Source organism: Nannospalax galili, unplaced genomic scaffold (genome assembly GCF_000622305.1).
Source record: "Nannospalax galili isolate Female #2095 unplaced genomic scaffold, S.galili_v1.0 scaffold1138, whole genome shotgun sequence".
Classification (NCBI taxonomy): domain Eukaryota; kingdom Metazoa; phylum Chordata; class Mammalia; order Rodentia; family Spalacidae; genus Nannospalax; species Nannospalax galili.
Genome location: NW_008342297.1, coordinates 1693345 through 1706958, shown reverse-complemented (window position 1 = coordinate 1706958; position 13614 = coordinate 1693345). Strand labels below are relative to the sequence as shown.

Sequence of the window (13614 nt, the reverse complement as noted above, 5' to 3'; positions counted from 1 at the left end):
AGGAGGGAAGGAAGGTTGGTTTTTAATAAGGTATTTCTCCACCATGGATACCATAATTCTGAGCAACTGCATACAACCTAGTATTAATTCCAATCCACATTTCACATAGTCATGTTTCATTTTTTTCAATATTTATTATTTTTATTTTATGTGTATGAGTGCATTGGCTGCATTCTCTATGTGAGTGCACCCGTGTCATGCAAATGCCTCGGAGATCAGAAGAGGGCATGGGACTCCCTTGGAACTGGAGTTAAGGACAGTTCGTAGCCACCATGTGGGTACTGGGAATCAAACCGGGTCCTCTGCAAGAGCAGTCAGTGGTCTTAACCATCTCTCCAGCCCCAGTCATGTTTCATTTTAAACCGACAAGATTTCTCTTGTTCCTGGGGCTTTACACGCATGAATTGTATTTTCATGGTTCAGAAGTAACAAGACAAGAGGAAGCTACTGTCAACTATGAGGCTAGTCTGGCTGCCTCATGCGAAATTATCCTGGAGGGTATCTTCTTAGGAGATTTAACTATGAAGAAAAAGTAGAAAAGAATTAAGAGAGAAACCTGGTCACAAGCTATAAAGTGCAATAGAACTGTATGTTCATGCATGCTTACACTAATGTGAAAGCAAGAAGCTTATCTGCATCTGGCTGATGCTTCAAGCTAAGACCTGCCCAGAGATTTAGGAAGAAAACTACATTAACAAGCAGTTCTTCAGATTCACTGGCTAAGCCTCTAACCAAGCATGAGAAATACCTTTGCTCTCAGCGTTTTCTTGCCTCCTTCTCAAATAGCTAAGCCAGGTACCAGACAGAAAGCTACTTTCCAACAAACTAGGGTAAAGAACAAAATAGACTCGAGGGTTACACAGTCACTGAGCAGCCCCAGATACTGTCTCCAAGATGAGCTGCTAAAATCCATTCTTAAAAGAGCTGCTCTACATTCACCAAAGATTTGGGGCTTATGGTTGGTTTCATAGTACTTCTGGATATTTAACCAATGGTTATCCTTTGGATGACGAGGAAACCTTTTTAAAACAACAATTTTCTAAGCGCACAACTCTAGAAAAAAATTCACATTTTTATATAAATCATTTTTAAAGCTGGCATCTCCGCCTACTCTGATAGAAACAAAAACTGAGTTCAATGTAAGCTGGTTCTGCCATAAAACCTCAGTTTATACTGGTGCAAAATTTCTTCTGAAAATTATCTTGGGCAGAGAATTTTGTATACTAAATAACAACCAAGAACAAATTTTTACAGCTGACTTCTAAACTCTTTACAATACTGACAGATGTTTTATCCTAAAAGCACTGTTGAATATTTCTAACTTTTTTTCCACATCATTAGTTTATTTACAATCATATCTGGTATGAGTTCAAGAGTTTAATCCACTTCTCAGACTGTACCTCTTAAACATTCTTCATATCTGTTAAATGGATGAAGTAAAACATCCTTATTTCTTAAGTAGTTGGTGCCTAACTATAAAGAAAGGTGCAGCAAACCCAGATCCAAAGAACACGGCCATCATTGCCAGTAACTGCCACTTGTTTTCCACTGAAAATGACAAATTCTTCCCGGGGCCCTTCTCGTAGTGGCTGCAGCGGACCACAGAGGTGGTGAACCTCCAGACTCTCTGGCCCAACATGGCGCTACTGGAAGCTCTGCGAGGGGCACAGACACCTACCGTGGAAGAAATGGCCTTACCACCACTCTCCTTTTCCTCTTGACCTTGCTACCCTCGAATATTTCTAACTTTTAAAAATAAAAAACTATGAACTCTACATCAAAGATATAAGAATGAAGTTATAAAATTACTTTTAAAAATAGGTATAAACAAAAATGTCCTTTATCAAGTCTGCCAAGATGGTTCAGTGGTAAAGCACTTCCTGCCAAGCCTTGCAGACCTAAGTTTTATCCCCAGGACCCACATAGTGGAAAAAGACAGCCAATCCCAGCAAGTTGTCCTCTGATATCCACAGGCACACACGCACACACTTGCACACACACACACAAATAAATAAATAAATGTAATTTTAAAAATGAAATATATGTATTTATTCCCTTTATGGATCAACTATGTTCACATATACCTACATGCCATAATAGTTACATTTAATTTTGCAAGTGCTTTGCCAAACCAGTAAGTCAGTAACTGGATGACTTATCCCAATTAATCAACGACTGACTTAAACCTGTTATACTCATTCATCCATGTGCAGGTAGATTCCAGTTCCTGCTTCCATGCTCTGAAAAGAAGGGGAATGATACAAGGTCATGTTGACTCAAAAAGGAAAGCTATACATGAGCATGGGCCTTGGAAAATTTGCAACAAAGGGAAACCATTTTTGGAAGCACGTACTCAAAACAAAATCTATGACAAAGACATCTCACTGGATAGCATAAAGTCAGGCCCAGTAGACAATTGTGGCTATGTGAATTTTACTCCACACCTTCCACAATCTTCAAATGTGGCTTATTAACTCTAATCAGAAGAGAAAGTTAACTACTTTCAACACACTCCACCAAGATCTTACAAGGGAGTCCCAAAAATATGCACTCACATCCTCTGAATTCCAGCACTGCATGTTACAAGATAGTAGAGGAATTAGTTTTGTGGCTCAGTACTTAAACTGAAGTATGTCCTAATTCATCCTCTTTTTAAAAAGGAAGTTAGAATGGCAAATCATATCTCTAACTGTAATATTCCATGAATCACATGTGAAACCATTGAGAGCAAAGATAGAGGATAAGTTTGTTAATGGAAAGGAATATCACAATTTTGAGGCCAAATCTGCTGTGCTCAGCTTGATAACTACAATTAAAACATAATTCTATTTGCATATTAAATCACAGTAATACAGAAGAATAACACCTTTATTCAGTATGAGTCATTCAATTCATTCTCTAAGTACATATATCTGAAACAATTATATAATAAACTGAGATGTTTATGGTACACAAGAGTTTCACAATATTATATTAGCCAGGCAAGGTGGCACACACCTAAAACTCCAGCACTTAGGAGGTTGAGGCAGAAGGATTACCAGCCTGGACTATACAGCAAGTTCTAGGCTGTCCATGACTACCTACCGTATCTAAAAATAACAAAAAACATTCACAATATTAAACTGTGTGTATGTATGTACTGTGAATTCACATGATGAATTTATTAATATGCTTGCAGTATTTTTAAGTATGTAACCACGACACAAAATGCAGACAACCATACTTGTATTGAGTACACTATTCCCTAAAATGTACTCAATAACAAACTATTTCCATAACAGTAATAATCAACTGCCTTCAACAACATTAACAAGGACAACCATTTAAGTACGTGTAATATTTTTTAACGGCAACTTTTGGTGCTCTAGAAGTATCTCATAAAATAATAAGGCAAAAGATCATTTTTTTAAAGCTTGGTAATAAAGGGGTTCCATTTTGAAGATCTTAAATATTGGACTAAATACAACATGGGTACTTTGGGGGTTTAGGTGATATATCCATTCTTTTCAGATTGGAAAAGTTTGAAGACAGGACACAGAAGTGATATAATTTTAAAATGTTGATATGCTAAAATATGGGTGGGCCTTGAAAATATTACAGTAAGTAGAAGAAATCAAACACAAAAGGACAAATACATGATTTCACTTATATGAAATGTCCACAGAGGAAAAATCCAGAGAAGCAAAAACTAGATTAGTGGTTCCCAATGTCTAAGAAAAAGAGGACTAAAAACATGAACTGTTAACTAACCTGCAAGTACAGGTTTCTGTATGAGGTGGTGTAAATGTTCTGGACTTAGATACTGATGATGGCTGCATACACTGTGAAGATACTAATACCGGTGAACTACATACATTAATATAGTTAGGGATGTTTAATGTTCTATGAACTTTAAATTTTTTATTTTAAGCATTTTGGCAAACCTAACCATCTATACCAAAGCAAATATCAGAATAAAATGATGATTCTAATTATAAATAATAAATCTTTTTGACAGTATAGGTACCTAGTTTATCTAACATATCTTTTTTATAAACTTCAAATATAATAAGCAGTTTCATGCTTATTTCCCTTAAATTTATCTCTTCTAATTTTTTACTTTTCCAGATAAAAAAGCTGTGTTCTCTTTCTTTTCAGTAACTCTTGATTTAATAACATGACATTGTAGCACCACAGGGCAAAGAGAAAACCAAAGAGAAAACCAGTGACGCTCAAGGTATTAGAGGTGTGTCATACTGTGAACTCTTTCAAAATGACAAATTTTGTATATTGAAATAACTGTTACTGATTGAATATGAGGTGCCTCCCAGACTCAAACATTGGAAGCCTGGAGGTTCTGGAAACTTTAGGAGATGGAGCCTAGCTAGAAAAAGTCAGTCACTGGGAGTGTGCTCCTGAAGCCTATACCTAGTCCTAGAGTCCCCTGCTTGCCCTCTTCTTCCTGTCTGCCACAAGGTGAATAGCATTCTCCTGATCACACTCACACTGCCATGATATCTGTGCACACGGGGTCAAGCAACCATGGGCTGAACCCTCTAAAACCATGAGCCAAAAGAAATCTTTCCTCCTTTAAGTTGTTATCTCAGATATTTTGGTCACCATTACACTAAAGTGATAAATTTTGTTAGTTTGCTTTCAGTAAGATTTTGAAATATGCTGAGAAGAGTCAAAACTAGGTCTAACGAGAAGAAAATAGAAAGCATGCATCATAACAAACTTCTACTAAACACAAGGTAAAAGGTCATTCTTCAGGAAAAAATAAGGAAACTATTAAGAGGAATGACATAATTATTTGAACTTAATTAAAAAGGGCTCTGAAAATAGGAAGGAGAAAGGTTATGAAACAGTGGAATAAAAACAATTCATGGTAGGTCAAAATCTTCAATAAACACAGTTTTTTCTGCTACAACTATAAGAATAGTGGTAGCACAGCTAGCCTTTGTTTGCTATAGCAAACTAGAGAAGGAAGAAGTGAGGATGAGAGGAAGGATCCAGAATCTACATAAGGAAATCATATCATTATTTGAAACCTCAGAAGCCCCAACAAACTATACTGTGTTCATGACTCCTCCAGCTATAATAATCATGTATATGTTCCTCTTTCTCTAGAATGTCAGGTAATTTTTTTGAATTTAAAGGTAAAGAAGAGTCACAAGTATTTATCAACTGAGGAACAGATAAAATGTGGTACAGACATTCAAAGTAATATTACACAGCCATAAAAGGGGATAAAATGCTGATATGCTATAACACAGATGAGCCTTGAAAATACTTATTTTAAGCAAAACAATTATAATACATCATTCTATTTTTATTTAGTCATCTACATCAGTGCTTCTTAAATACTAATGCTCACACAGGTCACACAAGATTTTGTTAAAATGCGTATTCTCATTCAGTAGGTCATGGAGTAGAGCTCAAGTATCTTCAGTGTGGCTCACATATGGACCACACTTAGAGCTGCAAGCATCTAGATTACTACAAAGAGAATACCATCCCCAACACCAAGTGCATATTGGGGAGAACTGGCAGAAAACCCAAAGTCAACTCAGATTGCCAAGGCTCAACTCCTCATTGTCAAACGACAACCAGATATTATTCCAAAGGACCTGAGACCATGGTGCTTACCAGATAAAGTACCATCCTAGTGTATTATAAACAATGAGACCTCATGCCACCAATGTGTCACATGTTCATTAACAATGAAATGAGCTATACACTGCTGCAAACCCTGATGTGGGGCTATTTCTTTTCCTGGAATCACTGGTAGATGCTCTGATTTGAACATGTCCTCTTCAGTATTAAGATGGTGATAATCTGATGGTATTAGGAGGTAAGAGTTTAAGGGTGGTTACATCATGAGGACCCTTCCCTCCTTCTCTTACAAGAGGCTTCACACTGTGAAACACTCTCCCTGTGTCCTTCTGCCTTCAGTAATCAGCTAAAGGTCAGTGCTTGAGGCAAGTGACAAAGTAAAGAGGAGTATAAAGCTAAAATTAGGAAGTGAGTTCAGAGTCAGAAACAAAGGATCTTTCTAACAGATTGGAATAGAAAATGCCTTCATAAGAAAATATGAATGATCCTCCCCTCCAGAAGAGGTGGCCCTCACCTGACAGTGCCTTGCTTTTTGATGTCCCAGCTTCAAAACTGTAAGAGAACGAGTTACTGTTCTTTAGAAATACTTGCAAGTATTTTGTTGCAACAGCACAAACATTAGGACGCCGAGTCTTCAAGTGTGCAACCTACCTGTGCCAGTATTCAGCGAGGAGCCAAAAAAAATCCAGCCAGGACTTACCTTTAGCCATTACTTTCACAAATCATACAGCTAGATGAAAACCTGAATTTGGGGCAGCTTGAGCTTCTCTTTCTGAGCAAGTCTCCTCTTCCCTGTCTTTCATAAGCTCCACACTTACTTTTCTGTTCGAATTTCATTTCCTCCCAAACTTTCTTTCCAGAAAGCCTTCCTTGGCTTTCTACAAGCCCGGTACATATTTCAGTAGACACACTGTGGTGGCTTGAATGAGAAATGTCCCCCATAGGCTCACATACTGGAACACTTGTCCCTAGCTAGTGGCATTGTTTGCAGAGGTTTAGGAGGTATGGCCTTTCAGGAGGAAGTACATCACTAGGAGTGGACTTTAAGAGTTCATAGCCTTGCCTCATGCCTCACGTGCTCTCCCCCTTCTTCCCCTTCCTGTGTATCCTTGAAGATGTGAGCCCTCAGCTTCTTGCTCTGGCCACCTCCTGCCATGTTTCCCCCACCATTATATGCTCTCCCTCTGCAACAGTAAGCCCAAAATAAACTCTTCTATAAGTTGCATTGGTCATGGTACTTTATCACGGCAGCAGCAAAGTAACTAACACAAACTCCTATCACACGAAGAATGCTCTTGTCACTTCAGTTACCACTCTCCATTGCTCCATCAGACTAATGTGCCCTAAGAGATCCATTAAGAGTAACAAATCCACTTCTCTACTCTGCATCTGGAATGTCACTATTTAAATATCATCCTTGAGAGAACTGAGCAGTCTTCAAGTAATTTTCTGTATTCTGTGTTAGTATTCCTGACATCACCCACATGCCTGGCTCACAGTAAGCATTCAACAGTGCGGCAGCAAAGAAGCATGGGTGGACCAGCTCACTTCCCTTGCTGACAACATTTATTCTAAGCCATTTTCCCAGCCATTCTCATTTCTCTGTTCTTTTAAAAGTATTTTTATTATTTTTATGTGTATGACTATATTGTCTCCATGCATGAACGTCCACCCATGTCATCCAATGCCCGTGAAGGTCAGAAGAGGATATCGGATCCCCTGGAACTGGAGATACATACACTTGTTAGCCACCATGTGGGTGCTGGGAGCCAAACCCAGTTCCTCTACAAGATCATCAATGCTCTTAACCACTGAGCCATCTCTACAAGGTCATTGCTCTGTTCTAATCTATTATTTCCGACTCTGAACTTACTTCCTATTTGTACCCTTGCATTTTTGTCACTTGCTTCAAGCACTGACTTAAGTCGACTGCTACTATCCACTATTACATCCTGTACACTTGACAATTTTTCTAGAGACACAACTGGTTTGGCTTAAAAAGTACTTAGTGAAGATAGGCATAGTGGTGCATGCCATTAATCCCAGTAAAGGCCAGCCTTAGCTAAATAAAGTCAAGGTAGCCTGGTCTACATGAGACCCACCTTAAATAAAAATAAAAGAACACTGAATGGAGAACGCTTATTTGTCCTTCTGATCACTGCAAAGAGCAATTCAAGTTAGCACTACTCAAGTGAATGACAAAGGTGTGAATCATGAAGGAAGAGCTGGAGGACACTGGAGGAGGGAACTGAAGAGCTGGACTGAGCAATAGTGAGGAGAGAGTAATGTCAGCTCTTAAGATAGACAAAATAGTCTCTGCTTCAAAACATACTACTTAGAAATTCAAGTACAAGCTCTATCTCTAGCCTGATCAAAAAGGACCTAAAGCAGGCCAGCAAGATGACTCAAAAGGTAAAGGTACCTACTGCCAAGCCTAGATACCTGAGATCAACTCACACTGTAGAAAGAGAGAACTGGCTCCTACAAGTTGTCTTCTGACTTCCACATGTTCATTCATTCTCTCTCTCTCTCTCTCTCTCTCTCTCTCTCACACACACACACACACACACACACACACACACACACACACAAACAATCAATATAACAAAAAAATTTTAAGGACCTAACACTATGGTAAATACACTAAAAATTGGTTCGTTTGTTTTATTTTTTGAGACAGTGTCTTGTGTGGCCCAGGCAAGCATTGAACTCACTATGTAGCTGAGGAAGACTTTGAACTTCTAATCATCACACCTACAAAGTCTGAGTGCTAGAATTACAGGCATGTATCACCATGGCCAGTTTTATGTGAGGCTAGGTATCAAACCCAGGGCTTTATACATGTTAGGCAAGAACTCTACCAACTGAGCTATTAATACATCCTCAGCCTCCCAGAATTCTTAATAGACTTTATACTCAATGTTCTCACATTATTAAAGAGAAAATTCTGAAAGAGAAAATGCAGAATCCAGCCAACTAGTTTCTAAGAACTTTCAGACATAGAAACTAACATTTGAAATCTAAAGACTCAAGAACTTCACGGCTAAATTACGGATTTGGGGATGGATTTAAAAGAGTAAGACACTTTCCATAGTCCACATGCTGCTCAGTGATGAAAAAAAAGATACCTGTATCCAGATTCACCAGGTTCCTTGACCAAGAAGGAACAAGCTCCTTCATGCAGTCTAATTACAACCTCTATAGCAAAGGCTGGCAAACTACAGCTAGCAGCCTAGATCTTGCAATCACTATAGCTCTGTTGGAACATGGCTATGCTTGCTCATTCACATGCCGCCTGTCATTGCCGTCAGGAAACCAGCAGGGTCACTGCAGCAGAGCCAGAGAGCCTACAGGTTTACCATCTAGCCTTTTATCAGAAGTTTGTCAACTCCTCTAGGTTTCTATGCTCCCCAAAATTACCATCAAACATCTCCCTTCCCTAGCCAATTGTCCCAGGTGCATTTCCTACTAAAACTTCATCTGGCTCTCTCTAGCTTATCCCTGCTTCTGCCTGTGCTGTTGTGCACTGCATGCTCCACCCTCTTACTAGCTGTTCGCAGCTTCTAGCATTCAGTTTATTCACAATGCTCTGTTCTCAAACTCAAAACGTGTGTCATGATTTTTCTAGTTAAACATTAAGTAATGTGGTATAGATCATACACTTTTCACAGATGGGCTACCTGAGCAAGAATCTCCACCTGAAGCTCTGCCCCTAGGAATCCCAACTTAAAATACTCTATATTTAACTTGTTTCTTTCACGTCAAAACAGCACCCATCTCTCTCCACTCCTGTGAGCTGGAGCTGTAGTCCCACCCATTCCATGAGCCAAAGCTGTGATCCCCTCCCATGAGCTGGAACTGTAGTACCTTCCTGTGAGCTGGAGCTGTGGACCCTCCCCCCATGAGCTAGAACTGTGCTCCCCTCCAGTGAGCTGAAACTGTAGTCCCCTCCCATGAACCAGAGGAGTCCCCTCCTGTGAATTAGAGCTATGGTTCCCTCCTATAAGCCAGAGTTATAGTCCCCTCCTGTGAGCTGGAGCTGTGGTCCTCTCTTATGAGCCTGGAGCTGTGGTTCCCCAGCCATGAGCCATGGTTCCACATTCTTCCAATGGTAGGCTGATGGTGCAGACTGGAGAATAGAGGCAGCAGTTTCAGACTTCACTGCGTGGCTTCATCACCACAACCCCCTCTGCATAAGGTTCCAAGTTGTGCATGGCAGTGGCATTGCCTCTGTGTTAGACTTATGATGGAGACAGGGAATGTCTTTGTCATCTTCAGTTCGTAGTCTTGGGAGGACTGATTCTCAAGAATAGACTTTCCACCTCCCTTGATGGCCAGCGAAGGTCTTGAATCCACACATGATCCTGAGAACCAAGTCTTGACATTGGACCATTCCCATTCGGAAGCACCAAGGTGTTGTCCATCTACAGGCCCAGTGTGTCTTCACCTGTGCCCTAGAGAAAATTTAAAGCACCTAACTGAACTTCTAGAGATGTAAAAAAAGAAATATTAGATGGGGAAGGTGGAAGGTGAACAGTGAATATATTAAAAGTATATTGTATCCATGTATGAAATTCTCAAAGAGTAACACAAATATTTTATTAAAAAAACAGAGGACCTCTGCTTCCCTGGGCCTGCACAACCCTCAGGCATCTCTCTCCAGATAAGTCGATCCAGCCCACCGTGCCTTCACTCACCCAGCCTCATTCACCCTCCCATCTCCCCCAGCCAACTCTCCTCCTGGCCTGGGTCCTGTCACATTCCTTCTCTTGGCGCCCCAGACACTTGGGGAACCACCACTGCTTCCTGATCCTTGGAATCCAGACCAACACAGTTCCTTCCTGGGACCCCAGGAGCACTCCAGGCCTGGCCCCGCCCTCACCTCCCTCTACCTCTCTGGGACAGCAAGACCCGCCAGTCTCTTTCCTGGATGCCAGGGATGACCTTTCCTCTTCCTGATCCTTTGCATCCAGACCAACCCAGCTCCTCAGTGCAGTCCTCAGGAGCAGCTGCCCTAGAGCAGCATCTTTCCTGGGCCCTGCTCCCAGGCCAGTCCAACCCCCATATTCCTGAGGAAAAATCTTTCCTGGAGGGATCCAGACCTTAGAAGAAAGCCTGAGAGCATCTGATCCTCATCTGACTTAGGCCCCTGTGGGAACTCATGAAGACAAAAGTAATCAGGCCACTCCAATATAAAACCAAAAGAGAAAACCGGAAGCTTAGAAGAACCAGCATTTCATGCGCAAAAAGTAAACGACAAAGACACAAAAAGTTCACAAAAAGAAGCAGACCTAAACTTGAAGGCTTCAGTCTCACACAAGAATTAGAAACTACAAAAGAAATTCACATGTCAAAATTACAGAGAAAAAATAATAACATGAAAAACCAAAATAACATATCCCCACCAAATACCAATAGTCCTCTAGAGGAGTACAATGAGAACCCCCTAGAGATACTGTAGGACATGGAATTCAAAAGAACAGTTATAAACATGATAAAAGAATTCAGTGAATTTAAAGAACACACAAACAAAGAAATCAAAGAACTGAAGGAAGATAGGAATAAACTTCTGAATGAATTCAGAAAAGAGAAATATTGAAGACTGATCAGGCTGAAATGAAGAAGGAAGTGAAACACTCAGTAAGCCAATTAGAAACGACAGGAGAAAGCCTCACCAATAGGATGAATGAAATGGAAAACAGTGTCAAGACTGGAAGATAAAGTGGAGGAACTGGACCACTCAAGCAAAGATTATTAAAAATTTAAGAAATCACAACAATGGAATACGTAGGAATTGTGTGACACCATAAGAAGACCAAACTTACGAATCATAGGCATACAGGTAGGAGAAGAATCCCAAGATAATGGCATGGACCAGATCTTCAGCAGAATTGTAGAAGAAAATTTCACAAAATTAAAGAAAGACATGCCCAAACAAATACAAGAAGCATATAGAACAACAAACAGACAGGACCACAAAAGAAATTCTCCATGGCACATTATAGTAAAAACACTAAACGTACAAAACAAAGAGACACTACTGAAAGCTGCAAAAGAAAAACAAGTCACATATAAAGGAAAACCAATTAGGACTACATCTGACTATTCAGTGCAAACTATGAAAGCCAGAAGAGCATGGACCAAAGTATTCCCAGTTTTAAATGACCACAGATGCCAACTGAGATTACTATACAAAGGCAAACTGTCTATTACAGTAGAAGGGGAAACAAAAATCTTCCATGACATAAATAGGCTGAAGGAATTCATATCCACAAAACCAGCCCTTCAGAGAGTTCTGGAAGGAATACAAAGAGATGAAGAAAGGAACCAAGGGGTTGTGGAAAGAAATACCCAAGGGGTTGTGGAAAGAAATACAATGAAGCTATAAATGTGGAAAAGGACGGCTATATCAAGAATGTAAACAGAAATAAAAATGACAGGATTCAATACTCATCTTTCATTAATAACTTTAAACATTAACAGACTGAACTCCCCAGTCAAAAGACACAAATTAGGTAAATAGATTAAGAAACAAAAACCATCTTTTTGTTGTCTGCAAGAAACGCAACTCAGTTTCAAGGACAGACACCATCTTAAAGTGAAAGGATGCAAAAAAATATACCAACCAAATGGTACTAAGAAAAAAGCAGGCGTAGTTTAAATAGTTTAAATAGACTTTAAACTAAAACTAATCGGAAGAGATAAAGAGAGCTATTTCACTCTGATAAAAGAGTAACATATCAAGAAGATATTACAATAATGAATATATGTTCACCAAATTCTGGTGCACCCAACTTCATGAAAACAATACTACAGGACGTTCAGACCCAGATTAATCCCAACTCATTAATAGTAGGGGACTTCAATACCCCACTGTCTCCATTAGATAAGTCAACAGGGCAGAGAGTTAACAGAGAGACATCTGAATTAAACAATACCATACATCAAATTGGCTTAACAGACATCTACCTAGTATTCTACCAAGCAACAAAGGACATACTTTCTCCTCAGCACCCCATGGAACCTACTCCAAAATCGACCATATACTGGGGCACAAAACAACCTCAACAAATACAAAAAGATTGAAATAATTCCATGCATTCTATCAGACCACACTGCAATAAAGCTTACAACCAACACCAGAAGAATCCCTAATCACCACATGAACACATGGAGATCAAACAACACACGCCTGAATGATCAATGAGTCAAAAGAGAAATTGAGAAAGAAATAAAAGTATTCCTGGAACTAAATGAAAAGGACAATAGAGCAAAACAAAACCTCTGGGACATGCTGAAAGCTGTCCTTAGAAGGAAGTTTATAGCTCTAAGTGCCTACATCAAAAAATCAGAAAGAACACAAATAAATGACTTAACATTGCAACTCAACACACTTGAAAAGCAACAACAAATGAGACCGAAACGCAGCAGGCAAGAAGAAATAATAAAAATCAGGGCAGAAATTAATGAAATTGAAACAAAGAAAACAATACAAAGAATCAAGAAATCCAAGAGCTCATTCTTTGAAAAGATAAACAGGATTGACACCACTAGCCCAGTTAACCATAAGAAAGAACACATCCAAATCAACAAGCTCAGAGATGAAAGGGGAAACATCACAACAGACACCAGAAAGATACAGAACATTATAAGGGAATACTTTAAAAACCTATATGCTAATATATTTGAAAACCTAAAAGAAATGGACAGATATCAAAAGGCATGGGAACCACCAAAACTAAACCAAGAAGAGATTAACAGCTTAAAAAGACTTATAACACATAAAGAAATTGAAACAGTAATATAAAACCTCCCGACTAAAGAAACCCCAAGACCAGATGGATTTACAGCAGAATTCTAACAGACATTTAAAGAAGATCTACATCCAATACTGCTCAATTCATTCAAAAAGACAGAAATGGAGGGAGACTCCCAAATTCCTTTTACGAAGCCAGCATCACTCTCATACCAAAGCCTGGTAAAGATACAACTGAAAAAGAAAACTACAGACCCAGATCT

General features: G+C 39.4%; 1 protein-coding gene and 1 pseudogene across 6 annotated transcripts in view; both read right to left on the bottom strand.

Annotated features, from left to right (window-relative positions):
- Dis3l2 (DIS3 like 3'-5' exoribonuclease 2) overlaps positions 1-13614 on the bottom strand; it is a 506284-nt gene that overhangs the window by 368221 nt on the left and 124449 nt on the right. The window lies entirely within an intron of this gene.
- Positions 1341-1720, bottom strand: LOC103738218 (annotated as a pseudogene). Its single transcript, XR_607433.1, has one exon. The product of XR_607433.1 is annotated as a cytochrome c oxidase subunit 7C, mitochondrial pseudogene (transcript).